Source organism: Pan troglodytes, chromosome 3, assembly GCF_028858775.2.
Source record: "Pan troglodytes isolate AG18354 chromosome 3, NHGRI_mPanTro3-v2.0_pri, whole genome shotgun sequence".
Lineage (NCBI taxonomy): Eukaryota > Metazoa > Chordata > Mammalia > Primates > Hominidae > Pan > Pan troglodytes.
In genome coordinates, this window is record NC_072401.2 from 101,730,924 (window position 1) to 101,754,202 (window position 23,279).

The following is a 23,279-nucleotide window of genomic DNA, read 5'->3' on the forward strand; positions in this document are numbered from 1 at the left end:
ACCAGACCATGTTGTCATTTCTTAAGTGTTTCCATTATTCTGACTCAGATAATTAAAAGGCAGATGGCACCTATTTGTTACACTGTGCATTCGTGTTGTGGGGCAGAAGCAAGGACAGGAATGGAATTAGATGATTTAAGCCTTCAAAAGCAGTCTCAGCTTTTCTTGCAAAAACCAATTTTTCTCTGTTTCAAAATAGAGAAATTTCTTTTTAAAAATTTAGAGGAAGATAAAGCGTCTCCTGTTCTTGTTATTCATCATCTCATTAAAAAACCCAAATTGTCATTCTTCTTTGCAGAAATTACACAGGTCCTTTTTCTAGGTAAATTAGAATAAAAATACAAAGTGGCTTCTGTATTTAAGTATTTTAAAAATGCTTAATCCTTAAATACTTAAATTAATTAAATACTTAAAATACTTAATTAAATTTAAATTAAATAATTTAAATACTCAAATACTTAAATTCTATATTGAAGAATTTAAAAAATGCTTAATCCAGTAAGGTAAATTACTTGTTAAACTTATTCACTGATCTATTCAATAAGTTATGAAGCATCTACTGTGCACCCACCTAATCCTTAAAGCACCAGATAATTCCACACAATTTTTACAGCTGAGAGTGTCAATTATCATTCTGAATAGCTCACCATAAAGTGCTTTACCAGATTAAACGCAGATTTCAATTTTTTATTCACTTTGGCTCATGTTGCAAGATTAGAGAAATATGATACATATTAACCTTCAACACTCAATAGGCCTCATAGATCTAGAAACACATGGACCAGGATTTTATTTAGATATACATAGGTACAGGAAATGTTCAGGAGAATTGAATATTCTCCAAAAGAAAGGCATAAAGATACTGATATCTTATCATGTTTTGGTTTTCCCTCTATCTCTCTCTTTTTTTTTTTGAGACAGGGTCTTACTGTCTTGCCCAGGCTAGAGTGCAGTGGTGCAGTATCAGTTTACTGCAACCTCGGCCTCCCAGGCTCAAGTAATCTGCCCACCTCAGCCTCCCGAGTAGCTGGGACTACAGGAGTGTGCCATGAAATCCAGGTAATTTTTTGTATTTTTTAGTAAAGAAACATAGTTTCACCATGTTGCCCAGGCTGGTCTTGAACTCCTGGGCTCAAGCAATCCACCTGTCTCAGCCTCCCAGAGTGCTGGGATTACGGACATGAGCCACCGTACCTGGCCTTATGTTTTGGTTTTAAACAACAACAGAAGAACCAGTTGACATGAGAGCAGTCAAGATTATCCAAAAGAAGCTTGGCCGTGCTCAAAGGTTGGAGTGAACTCACAGATAGGCTATGTATGGAGAAGCCAGGCCAACTAGAACACCCCAGGATAGTCATGAGGAAATCCAAGTCAAAGTTAACAGGAAATATACAGTTGTATTGGTGGGGTGATATAAATAGGAAAAAGAATAATGAGGTTAGAAATTGGGAGTATCTGAAGGCGCAATCTAAAATACGTAACGGCAAATGATTCAGGGCTAAGATTAAGCAAAAATGTTTGAGGCCCATTTTGTGAGTATTGACAGCCTCTAAAAGTGAGAGCCTGGAGACCTAAAAACATTATAGGACAAGACAAGGGTCACTGATAAGCCCTATGTATTAGCTCCCTATGGCTGCTAAAACAGGTTACCAAAAAACCTGGTGGCTTAAAACAACAGATATTTATGCTGTTACAATTCTGGATGCCAGAAGTCCAAAAGTGGTTTTACTGGGCTGAAATCAAGGTATTGGCAGGGCTGGGCTACCTCAGGAGGCTCTAGATGACTTCTGGTGGTTGCCAGCATTCCTTGGCTTGTGGCTGAGTCATTCTGATCTCTGCCTCTGTGATCACATTGCTGCCTCCTCTGCATGTGTTAAATTTTCCCCTGTCTCTCATTTAGTAAAGACACATGTGATTGCACTTAGGACCCACCTAGATAATCCAGAACAATCCTCCCATCTCAGTATCCATAACTTAATCTGTAAGGCTTCTTTTTTCCTATATCAGGTAACAGGGATTAGGACATGAATGTATTTTGGGGTGCCATGTTTTTAGCCTATGACATTCTGTAAGTTTCAGATGATGGAAAAACCCAGATTCAATTGGCTCAATGGTAGGAGAGAGTTCCATAAAACTTAACCCACTGAAGATATTTCACCTTACTCTGATTTTATCTCCTCTCTACATCTCCCAGAGGTGAAACATGGAAGCCAGATAAACAGTTACAGCTATTTTCTGTGGCACCTTGGCATGACTGTCATTCTGGGAAGCCTCTTAAAGAAAATTCCAGAGTCATGTTTAGGAATGTAAGTTGAAAAAGCTCTTGTGGTGGAGGAAAGAGGGTAGGGAGGGAGAAGAAGAGACAAGAAGAGCAGAGAGGAGGAAAGGGAGGTGATGTGGTTTGGGTCTGTGTTCTCATCCAAATCTCATGTCAAGTTGTAATCCCCAAAGTTGGAGGTGGGGCATGGTGGGAGGTGATTGGATCACGGGGGCAGATTTCCCCTTTGATGTTGTTCTAACGATAGCATGTGAGTTATTGCAAGATCTGTTTGTTTAAAAGTGTGTAGCACCTCCCACTTTGCTCTCTTCCTTCTGCTCTAGCCACTTAAGATGTGCCTGCTTCCCCTTCACCTTCCTTCAGGATTGTAATTATCCTGAGGCCTTGCCAGCCATGCTTCCTATACAGGCTGTGGAACTATGAGGCAATTAAATCTCTTTTCTTTACAAGTTACCCAGTAGCAGCTATGTCTTTATAGCAGTGAGAAATGGGCTAGTACAGGAGGGCAGGAAGGAATAAGAACTATTAAAGGGAAGAGTAAAGGTAGGAGATAGGGAAGGAAAGGAGGAGGATCTTATATTTGCACACGAGTATTCAGTTCTTAAACCAGAGGTTTTAATCATTTTGATTGAATTACACAGCCATTTATAATTAAACATTAATTAATAACATTGTTTGTATGGATTTATGCGTGTTGACACAGCCTGAGTAGAAGAATCAAAGGCCACCTCCTCTTCAAAACATCCTTTGAATTCCCCTCATAGAATTACTCCCTACCTCCTGCATTCGTTCTGCAGAGTATTTCATACATTCACTCTCAGTACTGCCTTGTGACTGTGCATTGCGTAGCTTTCTCTCTAGAAGATTATGAGCTGTGTGGGAGAGGAACTAGTCCATATAACTAATATTTATTGAGCACTTTTTCTGTGTTAGGCATTTTGAAAAGGACAATCCTATAAGATAAATATTTGTATTCTTATTTTAAAGATGATAAAACCAAAGCAGTGAAAGTTAAGTATTATCAAGTTCACAGAGCAAAAAAAAAAAAGGTAGAGCTGGGGTTTGAAGGCAGGAAGTCTGATTCCCAAACCTTCACTCTTAAGTAATCTAATGTATTATCCAACCTTGTACCTAACACGAAAGATAATTTTTACTTGAATTGTTAGTAGTCAAATTCTTTAAAAGTTGAATGAGCTATTTTCTTTAAGATGTAACCTGACTTTACTGGAGTTTTTAAAAGCATTTTTAAAAGGAAAATTGTTGCCTTAGTGTCTCTTTCTCTCTCTTTCTCTCTCTCTCTCTCTATATATATATATACACACACACACATATACATATGTATGTATATATGCATAGATATATATATACATGTATATGTGCATATATATACATATATATATCGATGCCATCTCAGGTGAAGTAAGAAATGCCTCTGATTAGACGCATCAAAGAATGAAGCTGTAAGCCATTGTGATAACTTCAAACTTCAAGCAGCTTCCATTGGTGTTAGAGTGAGGCAAGGAAAGGTAAAATGAAGATATTATTTCAAGTTTATTTGTTAATGGACATAATTTATTTTGCACAACTGAAAAAATGGTCTCAGAAGGTCAAAATATACATGCAATCTGTATGGTGAATAAAAATAAATGAACAAAGTAGGGTTTGTGGGAGGACTGAGCTACTGTATTTAACTCATTGTTGTATTCAATAAACATTTATTGGGTGCCAATCTGTTTAGAGGCCTCCAAGGGGAAATTCCAAATGTGAGCCACTGAATAGTATCTCTACCTACCTCTGCACCATCAGGAAGTCTGGGAATGTCATCCCGTCGTTTGGACTTTGTTTGATAATTTTTTTGTATAACATCTATTTTTCTTAGAGAATTTAATAGCAACTTGAGGATAGGGATTGTGGCTCATAGTTTTCCTGTCTTCTGGTGATGTCTACAAGGACTGTTCTCACAATTGTTGGTTAATAAATAGTTGCTGAATGCATGAATAAATGGGGGAATCAGTCAATCGACAAAGCTTGTTTATTCCCAGTTTAAAAAACAATAGCAAAGAGTAGAAAATGTTACTAGGTTGAAACATTGATTTGATTCAAAGGTTTCAGGTATTGTCAAGGAATTCAAAATCTCTCTTCATCCTACCTTCATTATTTGTCTTTCTTTTTCTCCTTTACTCGTTTCTTTTTCCCTTTTCTATTTCTCACTTTTTTCTTTCTTTCTCCAACTACTAATAGTTCCCCATGATCCCTTTCATTAACTAAATAGATATGTGTGTTGATGGGGAAAGGAACGAGATTAAAAAATGTGATTTTGATTTTAGATTATTAGGGTTTGCAATACAAGTGAGGTATCAGAAAGTTATGATATGGAAACATTAATTCATAGGGGGTGGAGCTCTTACATAGATTTGGGATTTATCTACATGAAGGTAATATTTGAAGGTGTGGGAGTAGGTGCGACCACATTGACTTAAACATGGCACCAGAGTTTACTTTACTGTGAAACACTGGCTTCTCCTACTTCTGTCAATGCTTATGACAGCAAAATTGTTAATAGCAATTACTATGTCTCAGACATAGTAATTGTAATTATAGTAATATGTTATTATATATTGTAGTATATATTGTAATTCTAGTGATATAGTTGTGTGCTTCTTAAAGCAATGTTGATACTACGATCTGATCTTGCAGTCAGCTGGTTATTTGTAGTATTTGCTGAACTGTTATTCATCTAATTTCCTTTTTTCAGATTGTGTGACACAGGACAAATTGTTTAACTTTTCTAATATATATAATTTTCTGTTTGTATGACTTTATGTTCTTCATCATTACCATTAACAAAAACTATATTTTGTTACTTTGTCACTTAATGTTTATGCATAATAGTAAAATCAGAGATCATTAAATGAGTGCTGCACTTTCTCTCTAATAGCCATTATGCTACGCTCTTTAGGTATATATTTATCTTCTCGAAGCCTCATAATAATCATATGAAAAAACTGAGGCTTAGTGAATATTATTAATTTGTTCAAGATGGACAGATAGTGAGGTAGAATTTGAAACAATGTGTCCAGTTACAAATACCATGCAATTCACCAGAGGTCTACTTTTCCTGATGGTGCTGTCTCTTCTCTACTTTTTTCCACAGCCTATGAACATATTTAAGTCTCTTGCATTGTAAAAATGACAGCTTCTTTACTCTATTCATTCTCTTGTTTCCATTCTTTCTAATGACTTATTTTCTTAGCCAGACTTCTTGAAAGAACAGCCTGCAGTCACTTATTACCTGTATTTTCCTTTCCCACAGCACTTTGGTGCCCCTCCCACCATTCAACTTACCCTGCTTTGCCAAAGCTTTCCAATGGCTAAATCTAATGTTCACTTTTCCATCTTTATGTCTTTCTTCATATGCCCTATGACCCTCCTTTTTGAAAAGGTTCTAATCATATGGTTCCTTGACAATTTTTCTTCATTCTCCTACCTTGGGCTCTTCTTGTAGCTGCCAATACCCAACGTTATTTTATAGTTGATGGTAAATCATTATAAATACTTCCCCTATGTGATCTATTCACCTTTATGACATTAACTATTGTCCCTATATTGATGACTTATAAATTGATATATTTGTGAAATTTCCTCTGAGATACGGATTCATGCTGATTTTCTTCTGCATATATACATTTGGGTGTCTCATGAACACTTAACTAAGTCTAGCTTGATTAATCATATTTCTTTTATGATCTGGTCTTCCTCTTGTGTTTATGATCACAGTAAATAGCAACACCGTCCATTCACTTATCCAGACCAGAAACCCGGAGTCATTCTAGATCCTTCCCTCCATCAACTTCCACATTTTAAATGCATCATAAATCAATTCCATCCTCTACATTTTGTATTATTCAAATTCATCTCTCTAGTGTCCTGTTTTGCCCTTATCAACCTATCATTCACACTGCTGTCAGGATTTATCTGACAAAATTCTTCGCTCCTGCATTTTCTTTGTTTGTTTGTATTATGTGTTTGGTAACTCCAGTTTACCACGTGGTGCTATGGTGTTCTCTTCGCATCAAGAACATGCTAACCATGCAGTGCAAATACGATCATGTCACCTACATCTTAAGATTTTTTTAATGGATTCCTATGGCAGTTAAGATGAAAATTTAAACCTTCCCATGGCCTCCAAGCACTGTGCGTGCTCCCTGATAATTTTTCAGTCTCATTTTGAACACTTGCTGCCTGTTCTTTCTTTAGCCACACAGGCCTCCTTTCAGTTCATCAGACCTACTGTGCTACACCCTGCCTGGGAGCTCTTGAAGGCACTGCTTCCATATTGGAACCCTGTCTCCCCTTCTTCCTACCTGGCACACATAAACATTCCTATGAGTGCTTCAGTATACATTTTGTTGTTGTTATTCTAGGATCTTATGGATGGTATTGTGTTCCTTTCTGTCAGGGTGCTTGACATAGTTTGTAATTAATCATTAATGTGCTAATTTGATTAATGTCTATCTTCCCCATTTTCATTAGGCAAAGGCAATGACAATTTTCTTTATCATAGCAGTCCTGCACCAGTACTGCACAGCATATAGTAGATACTTAAGAAATGTTAATTGAGTGAATGCTTTCTTCAATGTTTCTGATGTTTTGGTTGACTTTCTTTCCTCAGAAAATCATCTTCAGCAGACTGGTAGTCATCTAGAATAAATTACAAATGGGGTTTTCTGATAGAAAAGAATCTTGCTCTCTCTTAAAACACATGACATCTACACAATACACACATACACACTCACATTTACGCTCCACAAGGAGAAACTGCATGTAAGGAAAGCAGCTGTTTTCATAGTTCCCCAAGTCTTAATGTTATTTGAGATTTTCTCACATGAAATCGTATTTCCTCTACCTTACTTAGTTCTTAGGCCTATATTAATACTACTACTATCCCTCTTTGAATTCTGTGCTAAGAGGAAAAAATTATCTTCTTTTATTTATTCTTAGCACTGTTGACATTTTTTCCCCTAAAAAGTCTTGAATACCTAATAAGAAAGAATTGAAGTTTTCAAGGAACAGATAGGTTGCTGAACCTAGGCTACTCAGCTCTAGCATGATGATGGCAGATTTGTTTCCCCTCTCATTACGTCTGTGGTAGATTGATAAGGTCTGCTGGAGACAAGTGTGAGAAGGATTCTGAGGGCATGTCTAGTTTCAGTGGGAAAATGTACCATGACTAATTCATTCAACACATATTTATTAAGTGCTTGTTATGTAATTAGCATGGCTGGCCCAGGGAGTGGAAGAGAGCAATCTTTCTAGCCGTTCTCTGCACATTAAGTTTTGATAGGATTTTGTAAGCATTTTTATTATTTTGTTTGTCCTTTAGCTCAAAGCTTACCTCTCAGTGACATGGATTTTGGCCAGCATTTTGACTTCCCTGTCCCAGAAGCAGGTCTAATAGTAAATTTTTTTATATCATTGGACAGGAATTAAAAGCTGTTTCCTCATTAAAACACTTAAATTTTTGTGACTTGAGCATCCCATAGCCTATGTTTTATCTTCCTTTTTTTTTTCTGTTATCTCTTTCAAGAGACATACTTGGCTCCCATTTAATTTGTATATACAGGATTGTGACCCCTACCGAGCCCCAGTGAATAATCTGGCCCTTAAGTCTTGAGCTGTGGGGAAACTGCTGTCTGTGTAACATTTTTTTTCTTCCTTCTTAACAGGGATGGCGAATAAGTGACCAAATTAGGGATGTTTGCACATCTTGCCCTTTTCTGTTTCAGTCCTTCTTGCTGGAAAATGGGTGTGATGGCTGGAACTGTAGGAACCATCCTATAAATTTGAGGCTGGAAGTCATGAACTTGGGATGGGAGAGCAGAAGGCTAGACAAAGTCTCAGTCCCTGCTGAACCTAGTTACCCTTCAGGCTCTGGACTGCCTACTTTTAGATGTCATTTTATATGAGAGAATAGCACCCTCATATGTTTAAGCTACTGTAGTATGGTTTCTAGTATTTGCAGCTGAATATAATTCCTAGCAATACATGGGTGATTCAACTCTGGTTTCTCCTGGATTCTTTTATTATATCCTGATTTATGTGAGATCTCTCTCTTCACTCAGGAAGGAATCTTACATCCATGTTACTCTAAGACTGTAAGTTCCATGAGGGCAGTGAATGTGACTATTCTGCTTATCAGTGTTTCCTCAGTTCTAGCACAATGCCTCACACTTAGTAGTTGGCTTAATAAATATTTGATGTTCAAAAAAATGAATAATAAAACATACTTTTCCCCAAATACTAGTCATAATATATTCAAAAGAATAGCAATCATGCAATTATTGGAGAGCTAATCTCTCAATGATGAATAAAATATTCTGCTAACTTGAGTGCCAGTGAATACTACATGTAGCTACAGATTTCTGTGGAATAAGAAAAAAAATGTTTGACATTAAAACACAATACAATTTGACATTTGATATTTATAAGAAATTTGATACTGATATTTATAAACTTTAATAATAATAATGTTTATTGTGTCTTAGTTTGAGAATTAAAAAAATCTGGTTCTTTTTAAAAATAATTTCAACTTTTACTTTAGATTAGGAGGTTACATGTGCAGGTTTATTACATAGGCATATTGCGTGATGCTGAGGTTTGGGGTACAAATGATCCCATCACCCAGGTAGTGAGCATAGTACTGAGTGGATAGTTTTGCAACCCTTCCCCCCTTGTCTGAGAAGAGATTCAGACAAGGTTTGTATCTTCTCCTCTGTTCCCACTCTAGTAGCCCCCAGTGTTTATTGTTCACATCTCTAGGTTCACTGGTACCCAATGTTTAGCTCCCACTTATAAGTGAGAACATGCGACATTTGGTTTTCTGTTCCTGTGTTAGTCCACTTAGGATAATGGCCTCCAGCCACATCCATGTTTTTTCAAAGGACATGATCTCATTTCTTTTTATGGCTGCAGGTATCCCATGGTGTATATGTATCACATTTTCTTTATCCAGTCAGCCATTGATAGGCATTCTGGTTGACTCCTTGTCATTGCTATTTTGGATAGGGTGGTGATGAACATACAAATGCATGTGTCTTTTTTGTAGAACAATTTATTTTTGTTTGGGCGTATACCCAGTAATGGGACTGCTGTGTTGAGTGATAGTTCTGTTTTAAGTTCTTTGAGAAATCTCCAAACTGCTCTCTACAGTGGCTGAACTAATTTACATTTCCACTAATGCTGTATAAATATTCCATTTTCTCTGCAGCCTTGTCAGCATCTGTTATTTTTGACTTTTTAATAACAGCCATTCTGAATGGTGTGAGATGGTATCTCATTGTGGTTTCAATTGGCATTAATGTGAGAACATTTTTCACACAAACTCATTGAGGCCTGGCAATAACTCAGTGATGGGATTGTAGGGACCATCATCTCCACTTGCTGAATGAGGAAAATCAACCTCAGAAAGGTGCAGTGGTGCTGACTCACACCTAGCAACTGGATAAACTGTGGCTTGACTGCAGGTGTTCCGATTTCATTTTATACTGCCATACATATAAGAAGTTTTGCTGTTTTGGCTAACTCTGGAACAATCCTGAAATAGTCTCTAGAAACTTAATAAAACATCTAATAATTCTCTGATTTTTTTTTTTTTTTACATATTATGACTTGTTATTCACAAATGTTGGGGTTGGAAAAAAATTTCTAAAATTTTGTTTTAGAACCATGGGCAGTCATCTTTATTGTGAGTATTTTTTTCCAAAATGGATCAAAATAGAAGCCATTCATTATAAGCAGGTGTTATCCATTTATTTATTCATTCAGCTTTATTGAGGTAAAATTGACAATAAAAATTATATGTATTCAAGGTATACAATGTGATGTTTTGATATATGTACAGGTATACATTGTGAAGTGATTACCACAATCAAGCTAATTCATATGTAGATGCTTTTATTTATTCTGGTAAAGAAGAGTCTTTGTTTTTAGCTCTGCTAATAATGTGGAGTGTAAACTACCTACCCTTTGTGCTTCAATATTATATCCATCCACACCTCAATTCTAACCATCTGAGCCATCTGAGAATATTTACTTAAGACAGAAGAGTGTGTAAAAAATTTTTTCTCTAGCCCAAAGCTCATGCTTTCTAATAATGCTTTTGAATTCTTTTTCAATGAGAGGAATTTTAGAAAAAAAAAAACACTTATTTTTAAGGAAATTTTATTTTGTACTGTTGCAATGATATTAAAATGTAGTCAATGACATTGTCAAGGGCCCATTTCATGTCAAAGTAAGAAACTCCTCCCCAACTCTCCAAATTATTCAACTCCTAAAAAAATTTTCAGCTTGATATAGCTATTTATTTTTCTCATTGGTAAGAGCTTATCTATTGTTTATTGCTGCATAAAACCACCCCAGACTTACTGGCATGAAACAACAGCCATTCTAACATCTTTATGGATTTTGTACCTCTGGCATTAGAACTGGGCATTACTGGAATGGCTTGTCTCTTCACCATATGTGGTGCTCAGTTGGGAAGATTAAATGACTGGGGCTGGAATTACAGAGGTCTATTTGCGTACATGTCTGGTTCCTGGGCTGAGATAACTTGGAGATTGCATTCAGCTGGGCCTTGCTACTGCAGTGTCTACACTTGGCTTCTCCCTGTGGCTTGGGCTTCTCACAGATGGACAGCTGGGTTTTGAGAGGTACATCTCAAGAGTGTTCAGAGAGCAAACACACCAAGAGAACTGCATGGAGACCTGCACAGACTTTTATAACATAACCTCAGATGTCACAAACTGCTCTTTCCACTATACATTAGAGTTTGAAGAAGTCCCAAGCCTGCTCAGATTGAAGGAGAGTGGATACAGTCTCCACATTTCTGTGAGAAGCATGTCAAGAAATTTGAGGGAATTTAAAGAAAAAAACACCACAGGTATTATGGAGCATTGAATTTCAAAGCAAAACCCTAACTCTTATCAGTCTTTTGTTTTAACTTCATCCTTTCTGTCATCACTTATAAATGTGTAATAATGTTTACTTCTTTCTACCTAATACTATTGAATCAAAATATCATTGGACTACGACATGCTGAAGAACAAGTAAAAACAAGGCCTGAGATAATTCACGAATGGGAGAAGACATGTTCTTTTTCATTCACAAAGATGAACAGAGAACTGAAGTCTTACTTTTTTTGTGGGACAAAATATATAAGACAAATTAGGACTCTTTTTGAGACTTAATTGGAGCAAGAGGCACACTTATCTAGCAATTCTTTTTATACATTAAACTTTTCTACTTGCACTTAGCTTGACCTATGAAAACTTTGCCCCCATCTCTGTCTTTGTTTTTCCACTTTTCTTTTTCTGACTCTTTGTAAATTATAAGGAGAACTAAATAAGTATCTTCTTTATAAAGCATCATTTCTATTTCTTGATAATTGCTCTCCTCTTTCCTTTAGGTGTCATTTACAAACATTCTTCCTTTCATTCTTTTCCTTTCTTCCATCATTCCTTTTCTGTCCTCTTTCTCTTCTTCTTTCCTTCCTTTTTTCTTTCAACTAGATCCTGGAATCTGACAAGAATGTGGCTTTAATGGAATTTGAACCACTATCTAAAGAGAATGTCAAAGAGCTTCTGTGTTTCCCTTCCTGGGCTTCACAGTGTCAGTGTTGGGGACTGTCCTTTGCTCTTCCTTGCTTTGCTTCTGAGAGTTTCATGTTACCGTTGCCGCTCATGATTCACATTATCCCAAGTGCAAATCATTACTTAACTAACAAAGAGGTGCACATCAATTTCTAAGGGAAGGAAGTAAGATATCTGTGTGGAATCTAACCAGATGTTACCAGGAAAACACCCTAAATCCACACCAGTAGGTGGAAAGAGGAAAGACCACTGGAGGGTTTTTCATCATGGATTATACTTTGCTGGTTTTCTCCTTCTTTTTTTCTGCTCACCCTTAGTCCTCTTGATTTTCAAGGGCTCAAGGATCATATCTAACAGTATTTCCAGGTTGAACTCTAGTGTTAGTCTTTCTATCTTCATGAAGTTCTAAATCTTCATTTATAATTGCCTTTGGGCCTTGCTTTCTATTTATTAATTTATATAATATTCCATATTTATCCCAAAGGATTTATGTAATCCTTTCATGAGATATCATGTGAATTTTCTGGAGTCCCCAAGACTGTGTGTCCTAAAATATCTTAAAATAAATTCTGCCATTTGTCTGCTCCCCATTTTATTATTGTCTTTCTAGTTACTGGGCTACAAACTCATTTTTAGCTTCTCCTTTTTGATCAGTCTCCCTGTCTAATTGGTTATCTTGTTCTGTTCAAGGCTTCCTTACTCACTGTCTGGATTTTTGCAACAGCTTCCTGACTATGGTCGCTGCTTCTACTTCTCACCAGGATCTCTACTTCTCACCTACCCTATATCTGCCGCCAGAACACTCTTTTTAAAACAGAACTGCATACATTATTTTGCTGCTTAAAATCTTTCAGTGGCTCTCCCTAGCTTACAGAATAGAAAGTATATTTAAAGTTCTCCACAACGTATGCCTGCACTTCATAACTTTAATGTTTGCTAAGTGCTTCCTAAATATTTAGCTGGCACAATTGTTTTCTATGTGCTAGCTGATTTAATCTAACTGATGGGGCAAGAACTACATTATTCCTACGTTAAAGTTGAGCAAACTGAGTTACAGAAAGGTTAACTGACTTGCCAGTCTTACAGCTAACAAAGTACAGGATTTTTTAGTTGATATGTTGTGTTGATGTTTACATTCACTTATTTGTTCTTCCATTTGTCAAACAGAAACTATTATTTATCTATTTATTTATTGAGTAGCTACTTTATGTTAGGCATTATACTAAGCTTTGAGGAAGTAGAAACATTCAGTTGCCCACATTAAGGGGTGTACAATATAATGTAGCATGATAAGTTTCTTGATAGGTGCTCATGGGTTCTTAGCCCTGTATCCTGTTGGATATAGGAGAGGAGAGATCCCGGAGGCATCCAGGAAAAGAAATGGCACCTTCCAGGATCGAAGCAGTTGTCCAGGTAAATGATGGGGAGGATGGTGTTCCACACTAAGGGAGGAACATACGCAAAAGCATGGAGATGAGAGAGCATGGCCTGCTTAGAAAACTGGACATCAATGATGCATCAGGGGCATAGTCTGGAATGGGCAGAATGGAGAGACATGTGACTCTCAGCTGTGCTCAACTGCAGCCAGCTTATTGTGGGCATCTTCTTTAACCCTAGAGAGCTCAAACACTGTTCTGCATGTTCTAAGGAGAACAAAAGAGAGGGATATTGTCATCTTTATATTTCATAGGATAATTCTAACTGCAGCTGGTAGAACAGTGCAGAGTAGATTAACACTTGAGACTCAGGTAATGTGAATAAATTAGGTTCTTTTCATATTGTTTGAATTCTAATTTAATTTGATGAGATCCATTGCTCATTTTGAACTCCTAACCTTATTTAATGCTGACTAGCTGTTACACCCATGAAGTATTTAATTATGGTCAAATATTTCAGATAGGGTCAAATCTCTCCACTGCAGTGAAAAGGAACAGAAAAGTGCATAATACAAACTGATAGAAAATGTCAGCTAGTTAATTATAAATGAATGCATATTGTTTACATATATGTTTTGACTATTTTAAAATTTAAGAACTTCAAAACATTTTGAAAACTTGCTTCCAATCAAACAACAAAGTGGTAGTATGCAGAAACTCTAGGAGAAGTTAAAGAAGTATCCTGTTGTTCCATGCTGATCCTGTCTTTCTTTCCATAGCCTTCCTCTGCCAGATCTACCCTGGAAATTGCTGTCTAACTTCTCAAAAGTGTGCATAAGAACAGCCCTTTCTCATCTCCTTCTGTGATGAAAGTATATTAAAAAATTGCAATCCCCACCCACTTTTTCTCTACAGAACATGAAGTAAGAAAGCAGAAACAGAAGATATCAAACAAATTAGTCAGTGTTACCAATCCTCTATGGCCAGAGCTGGACATGGGTTTATAATTCTTTATCTGTACTTCCAAAATCCAAAAATCTCTGAAAAAGTAAAAAGTGTTTTTATGGCTAATTTGGCAGCAAAACCTGACTAAACCTGAACTCATGTGGTCACAACACCTGACCCAAGCTGGCAGGTGGCTTTTTATAATCTACATTTCACTTATACCACTATATCTCACTTATACCATTATATATCACTAATATAGCAAATATGCACTTTTAAAATGTTATTGCCTGTTAAAATGTTTCCCTTAAAATGTATTTTGAGAGAATTATAGATTCACATGTGGTTGTAAGAAATGACCAGAGATATAGTATACTCTTCACCCAATTTCCTCCATTGGTAACATTTGCAAACTGTAGTACAATATCACAACCAGGAAACTGACATTGGTAAAATTCATGGACTTTATTTGGACTTCACCAGTTTTACATACACTCACTTTATGTGTGTGTGTCTGTGTGTATTAAAATTCTGTGCAATTTTGTCACATGTAAACTTGTGTGACCACCACCATCAAGATGCAGAACAGTTTTCATCACAAGGATCCCTTGTGTTACCCTGTCGTAGTCACAGCCACCACCTTCACTGCCTCTCTTCCTGATCCCTGACAACCATTAATCTGTTCTCTAACACTTGGTATTTCAACAATACTGAATAAATGGAATCATACATTATGAAACCTTTTGTGATTGGCATTTTTCACTGAGCATCATTCCTTCAGAGATCCAAACAAATTGTTGTGTACCTTTTAATATCTGAAACATCTGAACCCCAAAACACATTTAGCCCAAAGGTTTTGGTTGAGGGGCTGTGGAGCTGCTCTGAACGTCTGCCTCTACCCTGCCTGCTCTTTGAACCATTGAGGAGTGGGACTGGCAGGAGCCGGGGCTGTGTTCTTATCAGTGAATGTAGTGTGAAACCCAGTCTTCGGTGTCTGGTGTGAATGCACGGCCTGCTGCCACGTGCCATGTAACAGTTGGATCCTATTGCAGCTTCCTTATTCAATATTCATAGTCATCTGCTTCATTTGCCTTTGACTGGGTTTCTCCTCACTGCATTTTCCTTCTGGGCCCAGATTCTAGCCATAATTTGTTCTCTGGTTTCCCTAGTCTAGTTGCTCCCAGCCCTATTCCCTGAGACTCCACCTGGCTTCCTAGATCACTTAACATTGACTCAGATCAGCATGTGGATTTGTGACTCAGGGCTCAGATTTCAGAACTTGCCTTCCTCAGGCTCACCTTCGGGCCCTCCAATTCCCAAAATTGGATACAGGGTCTTCCTTGGAGAGCTTTCTGGTATGTATAGTCCTCATCAGTAGAGTGTCTTGATGTCAGTAAACTCCAGCCAAAAATATGGTTACTGTTAATATTTTCCAAAGTGAAATTTGTCCCACTTAAGCTGACATTATAGTTGAAAAGGTACTTTGGTAAATTCTGTAGTGGAAATTGTCACTAAATGTAATAACTTAATCTTCTCTTATTGACATTTGACTTAAACACATCTCTGAGATGCGCGCGTGCATGTGTGTGTGTGTGCGTGTGTGTGTGGCTAAAATTGCTAATAGTGTTTAAGGCAGAGAAACATGGTAGAATGGCACAAGATAGGGCATTCATCACACCTGTCTTTCTTGCATGTCTACCTGCTGTGATGAAAGATATCAAAATAGTTGATGTTATAATACTATTGTCCCAATCAACCTTGGTTAATTATGTCTTCCTCTTGGAGAAAGCTAAACTGAGGAGGTCATTGTAGGTTCACTAAGACATTCTTTCTAGCCCAACAACTATTATAAAAACACACATCCAAGTGGAAAGCAAAAACTTCGTTTCTAATAATTCAGATAATTTGTTCAGGTGAAACAGTTTTCTGAGAATTTCCAGATGTTTAAGTGTTTCGCTTTTCCATCTGGTGCTTGCTGTTGTATAGAGCAGTCCAGCATTGCTTTGTGATACTGTTGGTTAACACTGACTTGCCAGAAGCCTGTCCTGGGAATATCAATAGGATCCACTGATTCCCAGAAGAAATCAATTAGGAATGAGGAAAGAAGAGAAGAGGAAGAGGCAATATTTAACCCTCGCTTATTTTCTCATCTAACTCATTTTCAGTCCTCTTCCCAAAGAGAACAAATGACAAGGCTTTGGCAACTAAGATAGAAAATGATGGAAAATTAAAAACATATAGGGTAGTTTAAGCAATCTTTTAAACATTTGTACAAAAGAAATGAAAAAACTCTGTATGAGAAAGTTACGTATTTTTTAGTTTACATGAAAAAAAAGAAGAAAAGAATTAACCAGTTTTTCCCGGTTACAAATATTTTCTTTAAATCTTTTTGTCTCAATGTTTTTTTTTTTAATTCTTCTTCCCATTCTCCTCTCTCCCCAAGCCCTAGCAATCACCAACATGCTTTCATAAAAAAACTATTGTCTCAATGTTTTAAGAAAACTTTTTGACAATGAAAATTGTCCCATTTTTTATGAGAAGTTTTCTGGAATAGCAATGCACTAAATTCCAGTGCTTTTTACCTTAAGTTTAAACAATTTTTTTCTTATGAAAAGGGCTTCAGCACTGAAGAAGCAGCCATATTGATAGGCCTCTGCTTTTGATTTGCATGTCAAAACTACTTCCTGAAAACTAATTCTTACTCTACTTTGCAAATCTTACCACAGTTGAAAGAGTCATAAAATATGTAAAACAAAAAGCACACAAAAAAGTGCACATTTCTGACTGGTTACCCATGATGGAATGGTGAGGTCAGGGAAAATAAACAAAAAATAGAAACTGTCAGTCTATATTTTTTAGTCTAAATCATATATATATATACACATATATATATACACACATATATATATTTGTTGTTACCATTTGTTTATCTTAAATATTTAAATCATAACTTGAAATTGATCTTAGAACCTTACTACCATTGGATGCCCAGAATAGTGGCTAGCACAAAAAGTGGGTGTGGAATAAATATTTATTCCCTAAATGTATGCATGAATGAAGATTTTTGTATTTATTTTCTGTAAATTCTTATAAAATATCATATGACAACTCCAGAATCTGGACCAAAGCAAGTACTAATTTCTGAGTTCGGGCTTAATTTTAAATTATTAAGTTTGTGAAGTGTTTGGAAATGCTTTGCTTATGGAATGTTAGTTGCATATAACATAATATCACTCTTTGTTTTATATCTGCAAAAATAAATAAAGATTTGTGCTATCTGGTTTAATTATCTCATTAGAATTCAGTAAGCTATGTAAAGGCTGCCTTTTGGGGCTCATTAAGCCAAACTTCCCCATCAGTATTAGGAATGTTGCAAGTGAAGAAAATACATTTTAGAGCGGAGAGTGTGTTGTTGCTGAAAAGTCATTTGGTTACTACAATACTGCTTGCAAGGAGGGAGCGGGCCTTCAGGCCAGATGGCAGGTACCTGGGAGGATTACATGGTGTGCAGCTCTTGCTGCAGAGGAAGAGATCAGTTTACGGTGCTGGGACCAGATCTTTGTGGCAGCAGGTTTCTGAGTGTTGATGTGCAGGGTCAACAAGCTTAATGTTTTGAGCTGGCTGACCCCAGTTTTACTGAAGAAATAGGTTGAAGCACAATGGTGTTTGGATTGAAATCTGAGTTCCCACAGAAAAATGCAAGCTCCTTACCGTGGCTGCAGCAGCAACAGCATTTGTTGCTGGTCCTGGGAAGTGTTTTAGTCTCCAGGGCCTGGGATCTAAATCTTTCCACCAGATTGCAAGTCTCATAATTATTTTTTTTTTTTAAATAAAACATACAAACCACACGTCCTTCCCATTTAGTTATGCTGGACAATGAATCACATTAATTTGAAAAAAGACTGTATAACTTGTGTTTTATAAATTGAGACTTTTCTTCTCTGTGTATTTTAAACTTGTCATTACCATGCCATGAACTTCTTAACGTGAAATCAAGGAAGTATTTTGCACCTGGATGTAAAATGCCACATGTCTTGATAATCTCCCAATGTGCCACTCTCTTACCAAAAGGCCAGTTCTACTCTGTTGAGTTAACATTTTCTAACTGCAAAACCAATGGACTTGTCAACATATATTGCTCCAAATGACTGGATTTAAAAAATCCTGAAGAGAGTTGTCATTTTGATGTTCCTGACTGTATGATATGTAGCTATATGAATGTTCTTTTTATCATTTGAAATGGTTTTGTTTAGTCAGGTTCTTGCTAAAATAAAGTGCATTTCCATGTGAATTTATGGGGGCTTGCGGCCCCAAACTGCGGCTGCCTGCCTCGATTTTGGATTTGCTATTGATTCCTTTTATTGGTTTTTGGCAAGTTGCTGAGGGCATATGTTTTGCACTTTGCTGCCTGATGTGTAAGATTCTGCTGACATCCAGGAAAGTGCCACAAAAACCTGTTGCTCGTAGCCAAGCTTATGTGTTTTATGGCAATCCGCTGAGCTCAAGTTTCTTGACAACAAGTCTTATTTATGGAGAAACAAATGCAGGCAGTGTTTTGTGGAACCATGCTGCTCTCTTTCTGGGAGTAACTTTTGGCATTTCTATGCCAAAGGACAAACGTTATTTTAAACATCTCATATTTTATGTGTGATGGAGAAAGTGCTCCTCTTGCTGCTGCTGATAGATACCATTTATTGAGCACATGCCATATACCAAGTAATATACATTGGCTTATCACCATAAAACTGCAAGGGAGGTGCTGTTGTCTCCATTACAAAGACAAAGAAGCTTAGGCTTAGAGAAGATAAGCAAATTTCCCAGATTTTTCGAGTGGAGAGGCTAGGATTTAAATTAGTTGTCTCTGAAATTTGTGTTTTTCTCAAAAGACATTCAAGATACAAATATTGCCCTTAAGTTTTGAATAAAGAAAATTCTATTTTGTAATTTCCATTCTATTATATTAGAATTATTAAGTTTATACCATTTATAGTGGTTAGTGCCATGCAGATGGAGCGATGACTAAGACATCATTCCTGTTCTTTAATGACTCATAGATCAGAGCAGTGGTTGTCAATTGGGGGTGATTTTGCCCCTCCAGGGAACAAACATTTCCCAAGGTCTGATGCCATTTTTGACTGCCAGTTTGACTGAGTGAGTGTGTGTGAAGCCTACTGGCTATTATTGGGTAGAGGTTAGAGATGTTGCTAGGCACCCTGCAATGCACAAACAGCACCCACAACAAAGAATTATCCAGTCTAAAATGTCCATTGTAGTAAGATTGAGATACCTTGGTCTAGGAAAAGAATCAAGACACCAAAAACATGCTGGGATTTTTGGTGTACCTTTAATGATGGTGTGGTAGATTGTATTCTTTGTTCAAAATACTTGCTGATATGTTTTGGAGGTCTAGGAATTAGACCTCCTACTCCATTAATGCCAGGCTTGGCCATTTGTTTTGTTTACAATGAAATGTATGTAGAAGCTCACAGAGCCATTGTATAGTTTTGCCATCATTTTTTTTTTCTCTGTCACAGGACCATCAGGTTCCAGGCAGGGGCTCTTTCCTCTGGGACCTAAAATGAAGACAACATGGAATAGAGAACTGGTATCATAACTAAGAAACAAATATTTGCTGAAATCCACTGAGATTTTGAAATGATTATTACAGCATAACTTAGTCCATGCTGACTAACTGGTGTGGTTGTTATTTCAACAGATGAGGATGAGGTAGAATTGTAGTAGGAGGAAAGATTGGAGTCAGTGTATACCAGGTTAGATTTTAATTTCATGTGTGGAAAGTTTAGCAGGAGTGAGAAAGGAAATTACTGCTGAGAGCAGAGGGAAAGGGACAGATACAGAAGGCAGGGGAACAGGGAAACCAGTTAAACTATGATAATGGAGTCCCAGTGAGAGAAATGAGAGTCTGCACATGGGCAGGGCCCATATAAGTGAAAAATTGGGAGCTTATGTAAGAGCGATTGGGAAAGAAAAAATTATTGGCCATGAAAATTTACTTGATGTGGACAATGATAAGTTGACTCAAGGATGACATTAAGATTTTGAAAGTTATTATCTTGAAAGATGGTGTCACACAACAACATATTTTGGAATGGATATGTTACATTCCTTCTAGAGCCATTCAGCTTGAAATACAGATGGGCCATCTAGAGAGAGATATTCAAAGACGGTTGGCTGTGAGGGCCTGGAAAATGGGAATTTTGGCTTGATTTACATATTTGGGCATCATCTGCACATGAGTACAATTTGGACAATATTATCTAGGGAGAGTGATAGGAATGGAAAGAGAAGGACAAAGAAAAGGAAGTCAGAGTTTGGGCAAAGAATGAACCTGATAATAGGAATGTCAGGCATTTCCAGTGGAGATGCCATGGCTGACTAGTAAGAAGCAGAGGTAATCATGAGTGTAAGGAGGCAAATTAATGCCTACTCCTTGGTTAACTGCAAATAAGTGCTTAAATGCCTTTGATATTACTCTAAAGCAGTTAAACCTTGGCTAAGAAAAAAGTAGTGCACAATTATAAGGTCAGGAATTTATGAACACTCATTATAAGAGTGTAAGTTCAAAGTTTTCCTCAATACAAAATGAAAACCAGAATAAGAGTAGCAATTATTTGGAGGTTAAAAAAACTTTAACTTATGCTTAAAAGTTTGTAGTTTTGAACTGTATTTTTATGTCTTTGCTGTGCCTATTCATTTGAAATGAGTTTACTACATTCTTTATTAGTTATGCTTTTAAATAAAAATATGTTCTTGATTAGATCATGACCTATTAATCTTTCTTTCTCACTTCCATACCTCAGGGACATCTACCCAGAAGATGTTTACGATCATAACTGAAGGGCTGAGCTTCCTGTCCATTTCCTCCCCTACTTTTCCAGCTTCACAGACAACATGCCCATGACTTTTGAAGTTTTGCCAAGGGCTGTTCCATGGGTGAAAAAGATTGGTGAAATGCTGTATTCCCTAAGAATAAGTCAAAACACCACCCATTTTTCTTCCTCTGTCTTCACACTTTAGTATGTTAGGCTCCTGGGACATTTTGTTAGAGAAATGTTCACTTAGCAGATCACCATCAACCGGCTATTGGCTGCAGGAATAACAGAGGCAATGCTTGAGAGAAGTCACAGGTATACATGAGATTACCCAGGGAGAGACAGCATTAAACATGCTAGTGTAAAATGTCACTCATCTGTGTGAATATAACTTGCCCCTCTTCTAAAAGCAGTACTAACCTGAATGATTTCATCTGGAATATTAATTTTCTTCAATTTCCCTGCCTAATCAATCTGTCAGTTTGCATTTACCTTAAGATCTTATGGCTTTTCTCAAACTTAAGAGTTTAGGACACAGTCTTCTTCTAGGCATTTATCAAATGATTAAATAAGGCTGATTATTTGGAGATCTGGCTGTTTACACCAGAGAAGGCTGATTCTCTCATCTTTCATTTCCTCTGTCTAAACTGCCTTATCATCATCAGTAAAGCATCTTCTGATTGCACAGTGAATTGGAATGTTGGAGTTTAATTGTGGAGACTCATGTGTCCAGGTGCTAGATAACATTCTACCTCACCTCCTTTGTTAGGAGCCCAGCATCCTCATGTGCCTCAGGCTCCTTCCCTATAGCGGCATCCTACATTTTGCTTTAGGTTCCTGACCTTTCCTTTCCACCTCTTTGAAAGTTTTGTACTCATTGTCACATAGTCACATGGCAATTCATTGACATTGGTGGCAGACTGCTAATTTGATGAGCTAATCACTGGAATATATTACTGAGAGTGGCCATCTTAATGGGCTTTTTTCTTGGTTGTGCCTTTTCTGTTAATGGAGGCTATTTGGAGACATAAAAACTTAACCCAAATAACTGTCATTGACAGTACCATGTTCAGGAAAGTGGAGGAGATATTCTTGAGAAGACTGTAGGCCTCCTTTTAATTAAACCACATTAGTGATCAGCTCTTTTGCCACTCCACTATGTATGTGTGAACAATGAAAACTAAATTCCATTTTGATGTGCGTTGAGCAGAGATAAGGCCATGACCCATTATTAATATTGTGGCATTTTAATTAATGACTAGGGCTAATCAGATGATTTAGTTTCAGGCAGTTTTTTAGATTCAAATTCTTCTATCATAATTGATATTACAAAAGCCTTCTGAAGAAGCTACATTATTCACAAGACTCAGTTAAGACAGCCAAGGAGCCCCCTCAGAGTAGGTCCTGTGAGGAGGGTGGAGTCTCTAATCTCTTTTTCTTCCTAGCGATCATCATTGCTTCTCTACACTGGCGGCACAGTAAAAATGATACAGCAAGTCATCCTATGAGTGATGGTGGAGTGGTGGACCACTCTTATGCTTAGAATGAAGCTAGAGAAAGTGAGGGTAGGAAGATGAGGATAAGGAAAATGAAGGGACTATGGGTTCTAACTTCACAGCTTGGATTTTGTTGTTGTTTGTTTGTTTGTTTGTTTTTTAAATTCACTCTACTTGTTAAAACTACATAAAATACCAATGAGTCAAATACCAAGTATATCTAATGGTATTCCTTAGGTATCTTCTCTTTTCTAGGATGTACAAACGTTATGTATCTTCTCTTTTCTAGGATGTACAAACGTCTGTGCCAAAGGCTCTGCAGGGAGGTTTTAGGTCATCGGGCTAGCGGGATAAGGAAGCCATTTTCCTGTGATACTGACAGCATTACAGTTGAAATAATTAATGTCTCAGTTTAAGAATGAATCAGAGTCAAGTGCCACATCTAAGAAAAATCAAAGCAACCAGAAAAGAACTGTCTCAGACTCTCACCAACCCATCTAACCAATGACAGCATCTCTAGTGTCATCACTTGCCTTCCCACTTGCTTCCATGGATGAACTTCTGTGTCCTCATTATGACCAATCTCTCCACTTTTTCGCTAGATCACATCAACTCTTATCTACCAAAAACATCACTCTAGCAATTTTTTTCTTGTCTTTCCTACATTATCAAGTTTTACTCTCTACTGATTCTTAGCCACAATC

General features: G+C 37.1%; 2 long non-coding RNA genes across 2 annotated transcripts in view; both read left to right on the forward strand.

Annotated features, from left to right (window-relative positions):
- LOC134809901 (uncharacterized) overlaps window positions 1–23,279 on the forward strand; it is a 357,341-nt gene that overhangs the window by 78,044 nt on the left and 256,018 nt on the right. The window lies entirely within an intron of this gene.
- LOC112208959 (uncharacterized) lies at window positions 13,269–14,985 on the forward strand. Its single transcript, XR_002943552.3, has 2 exons — window positions 13,269–13,338; window positions 14,081–14,985. It is a non-coding gene; the product is annotated as an uncharacterized LOC112208959 (long non-coding RNA).